A 5,031-nucleotide genomic window follows, 5' to 3' on the forward strand; every position below is an offset into this window, starting at 1 on the left:
ACCCCATTGCAGGGCGCTGCCGCGCCCTGCTCGCTTAGATTTTTATTTTCTGTTATGTTCCAACCTAACCTAACCAATACCAAGCCTGTATGAAATTCTATAGGATTGGTTAGGTTAGGTTGGAACATAAAAGTAAACATTATTATTATTTAATTCAGTAGGGGTAGGTTCATCTTGGTAATTGAACAAATATAGGCACTAGTAACAGAAGGCATGGCAGTGCCTCCGCCAAGTCTAGCCACGGCCGTAACATACTTTTCTCGAAGCAATAATAATATTTAATTACAAATTGGTCTCAATATTTTGGTTGTCTCAATATCTTGCAGTACCTTTTAATCAAAAGGTATATACGTTTATATTGTTATCAAAATTAGGAAATGAAACATATAATTTTATCCACATGTTTATTCTTTATTGATTGTTTTAATAATATGCGAAGAAAATTAATTTTAAGTAGAATTTTGCACCTATTTCATTAAAGCAAGATTTGGAGAAAATGTCCTCTTGCACATAATATGAAATGCACTCTGCTATCTGAAATAAATATAAAAAATGTATGAATTGTATGTGTTAATAACTTGACGTATTTTAAAACGGCATATATTAAAACATATCTGGTTACATAGCACTTTATTTTAATATAACTATTAAGATTAATGGTGTCTAGGTACTAGATTTTCGTTACTGACTTTGAGGGGGAAACCTTCAAAAGGTCACCGACGACGTGGGAGCGACGCCGGGTTATGTGGGATTTTTACCGCACTAAAACCCCCCCGGTGGCCGTCCTCAACGCTTGTTGGAGAACTCCGGGATCTCCAACGGAACACAACCGGAGGCCTCCAAGCGCGATGCCCAACGGACTCTACCCTGGGGGAGCAGTTTTCGCTCCTCCCACACCATGTAGTGTTTACGACGGTATGCGACCACACATACCGCCGTCCTTCCTGGGGTCGCTTGCTGGACGGTTCGAGCTCCCACTCGTGCCGCCTGCAACCCCGGAAGCCCCCTTTTAGTCGCCTCCTACGACAGGCAGGGGATACCGTAGCCCTATTCTAGTCCCGGAACTACAGGGACATTCGTTACTGACCTACCAAAGTACCTAACTAATTGAATTAAATTACCGCTTAATAATTTACTTACCTTTATTACAATAGTTATTTATCATTTACTTCCATGTTAGTTACTATTTTCTGTTTCAGAATCTTTATCAAAAGGCTCACGAACAGCGGGCCTAGCTGTAAAATTGCATAAAAAAAAAATTACTAACTAGATTGAGCAGAGATCTACAAGTTGATAATAGAGTTGTAAATAATGTGTAAATATCAAGTAAATATAAAAGCATTACTGCTTTATGATTAAAGTTATTTCTTTGGGTGAAGCGCGGACACAAACATACAATAAACACAACAAGCTCAGAAACGCATACAACATAATTATTTAATGTTATATAGATGGCCGTCTCAGGTTTGCCAAGTGGTAGAGAGATATTTACCGTCTGCTTCGTATTCATCAGGTCGAAGCCCTTTTGTACTCCTTTCTTTCCTGTCACTGTCACTGCTGGAGTCTGAAAGATTGATAAATATATTTCCTTTATTTTTATGCAAGTTATTGCGCATACATGTATTACGCAGTTGTAAAATTTATGTCGCACAAATACTATATATTATACTATATATTGTACAAAAAACGTTTTTGCTAGCATTATTGATAACAGAGCTTAGACTTTAACGGGTGTCACATTATAACAGTGCCTTAACAGCCATGTGCCATAGCTATTTATTTTACAATATTCGTCAATTTATTACATTATTTTTATGATGGCATAAATACAGCTATTTGGCTAGTTGCTAACTCAAAGTAGAAAAATGCAAAAATATAAATTGGATAAACTTAAATTAAATTAAAATTAAAATTGGGTAAACTTAAGTATGTTATTAAGGGTAATAATGTTTACCCTCACTGTCTTCTTCTGATTCAGTACTATCTTCCGCTTTCATTTCGACCTTCATATTAGATATCCGCCTTTTATTTTGACTTTCACTACTGCTACTGCTGCTGCTTGTATCTTGGGCACGTAATATATGTTTAGGATTTTCCTCGCCATTATTGTAGGGAATAGGGGCGCTTTCTGAAGTATTAATTTTTAATAAAACCTAAGTCTTATCTCAAATAAAATATAATGAAAAGTAATTCTGAAAAGATGATGCTATTTAAAGAGTTAGGTACCTGCTCACCTTTATTTTTTTTTAATTTCACAGATGAAGCATCTTGCGAGCCATGTGTTAAATCAAAGCCTATTTTGAGATTAACTGGAACAAAACGGGTAGGTATATAATTAAGATAGTGACGACAGAAATACTCAACGCTTAATATACATGATTGAGAAACTGTATCCTATCCTAGTAAAAATTGTATCAGATCAAACTATTTTGATTTTTCATTTCATTTTCATTAATTATTATCAGAACGCTGGAGACGCTAAGATATTTTGTCCAGTCTCTGGTTAGCCACTCTATAGGGAATGGAATTGAGATAGACGACATAAACGACAGTATTAAAATATATCGTAGATACCTATTAATCATCAATTAAATGGAGAATACGAAGCTCGTATACCTAACACAATTAGATCGGGTTTCAGGGAGACGATCCGTCTCATTGTTTCTCATATAATAATATTTGAAAGGACTGTTCCTACGAGGACTGAAACTAGACGATACTGAGGGATAGAACATAACAATAACACTACAATAAGGACCCAGTTGTTTTACGTACACGTTTTGTCCCCTTCTGCTTCGTTAAGGGCAATGATCCATGGTAACGAAACCTGAAACAATTCGTTTGTTGTAAATATAATTTCTACAAATTTATTCAATTAGGGTTTCAATAAACATGCGAATATATTTACCATTAACAAAATCCCTAATTGGTGTATTTGGCACAAACAAGCATTTTGGAGTTTAACCGGCCTCATACTTCGTATGAAAATGAACAAGCTAATAAAGTTGCGCATATAACTGTCTTATCGTTTCGCTTTGGTTTTAATTACAAACAATTTTCATGTTATCGTCAAACGTTTGTGAACTTATAAAAAGCAATCAAGCATAAGAAAATATAATTTTGCCACTGAGAAAGCCATGGATTAATATAATTTTATTAATCTATAGAGATAATATAACTGTAAATAAAGTTCAAAGTAGAATTAACAATATCTGCATACCACACCTACGTATACCTTATGTAAGAAAAAATTTCACTAAGTAGGTAGGTACATAATTGTCCCTGTAGTTCTGGGACCAGAATAGGGCTACGGTATCCCCTGCCTGTCGTAAGAGGCGACTAAAAGGGGCTTCCGGGGTTGCGGGTGGCAAGATTGGGAGCTCGAACCACCCGGCCAGAGACCGCGGGAAGAATGTTGGTAAGTGTGGTCGCATACCGTCGTGCACACCAGACGGAGTGGTTAGTGTCATGCTCACCTGGGCGGAGCCCAACGGGGCAACGCGCTAAGAGGAATCCGGTGGCGTTCTTCTACACTTCCCGGAGTCCTCTACGCTGTGCGGAGATGACCATCGAGAGAGTTTTAGTGCGGTAATACTCCCACGTAACCCCGTGCCGCTTCTAATAGACATATAGACAATAGTTTCAACTAAGTAGGTCCTTACTTGTTTCATGCATAGGTAGGTACATACCTAAGTCTAACGACATACTTACGTAAATGCATTTCATTTTGATCCTTATTGATAATCTCAAAATCATTTCACTCACCAAGTGAGAATAAAATCATTTGCATTTCATAAGTGCTATAGGTAGGTAATAGCGAGCACAATTAAAAAAAATGCACTTATAAACAAAAATCCTGAACAGAGCGAAGCGGTACTTCACTGCGGGGCAACTCCTGCTTTATAAGGCGCAAGTGAGACCCCACATGGAGTACTGCTCGCATCTCTGGGCAGGAGCACCCCAATACCAACTTAACCCACTTGACTCCGTACAGAAACGCGCAGTAGGAATCGTCAACGACCCGAGGATTTCCGATCGGCTAGAACCTTTAAGTTTACGGAGGGACATAGGTTCCCTCTGCGTGTTCTACCGGCTTTACAATGGTGAGTGTTCCCAGGAACTATTTGACCTGGTCTGGTGCCTACATCACCGTTCCTCCATCGCACCACTCGCCGAAGGATGAAGTTCCATCCACACCAACTGGACTCGTGGCGGTCCTCCACGGTTCGATTTGCGCGGACGTTCTTGCCACGGACGTGCAAGATGTGGAATGAACTTCCTTCTGAGGTATTCTCGGAGCGCTATGACATGGGGCTCTTCAAAAAAGGTGCAAAAAGAGCTCTCCTTCAAAGCCGGCGATGCATTGGCGACTCCTCTGATGTTGCAAATGTCCATAGGCGACGATGACTACTTTCCATCACGCGTCCATCACGCTTCCATCGTGCTACTTTCCAAGCACGTCTGCTTTATCGTCAGGTTCAAATATAAAAAAAAATAAAAAAAAAATGTTAATGGCTGTAATTTGATATATGAAACATAATAATAATATGTCTTTACCTCCCGCGAGACAAATCTGCAAACTTTTTCTGCTGAACAACCTCTTTATATGAAATGGTTAGCGCCAAGAATTTCTGTGCAAAGTATTAGCAAAGTTAGAATATTAATGGCGGTGTATTATGAGATGTTCTTTATTTCATAAAGCTTGAAATTATAAGTACGCATATATGTAATTACAAGTAAGTAGGTATTGAGCTACAATATTACTGCATATCAATAGTGGAACAGTTTTGTTTTACAATAGGAACCTTTTTTTTTTTTTGACGAGGGGGAAACCTTCAAAAGGTACCCGGTGCCGTGGGAGCGGCACAGGGTTATGTGGGATTCTTACCGCACTAAAACCCCCCCCGGTGGCCGTCCTCAGCGTTACAAAGAGGACTCCGGGATCTCCTACGGAACGCAACCGGAGTCCTCTGAACGCATTGCCCCTTCGGGCTCCGCCCGGATGAGCTTCAGAGCTCGCCACACCGTCTG

General features: G+C 39.2%; 1 long non-coding RNA gene across 1 annotated transcript; it reads right to left on the reverse strand.

The window, feature by feature from the left end:
- Positions 1-403: 403 nt before the first annotated feature.
- Positions 404-3,705, reverse strand: LOC140757759 (uncharacterized). Its single transcript, XR_012104022.1, has 7 exons — positions 3,477-3,705; positions 2,776-2,827; positions 2,235-2,309; positions 1,955-2,128; positions 1,493-1,564; positions 1,141-1,235; positions 404-534 (listed from the first exon to the last, which is right to left on the reverse strand). It is a non-coding gene; the product is annotated as an uncharacterized LOC140757759 (long non-coding RNA).
- Positions 3,706-5,031: the final 1,326 nt, after the last annotated feature.

The sequence above is a fragment of the Epargyreus clarus genome, unplaced genomic scaffold, assembly GCF_041222505.1.
Source record: "Epargyreus clarus isolate Ecla_fem2 unplaced genomic scaffold, WU_Ecla_fem_2.2 ptg000005l, whole genome shotgun sequence".
Classification (NCBI taxonomy): domain Eukaryota; kingdom Metazoa; phylum Arthropoda; class Insecta; order Lepidoptera; family Hesperiidae; genus Epargyreus; species Epargyreus clarus.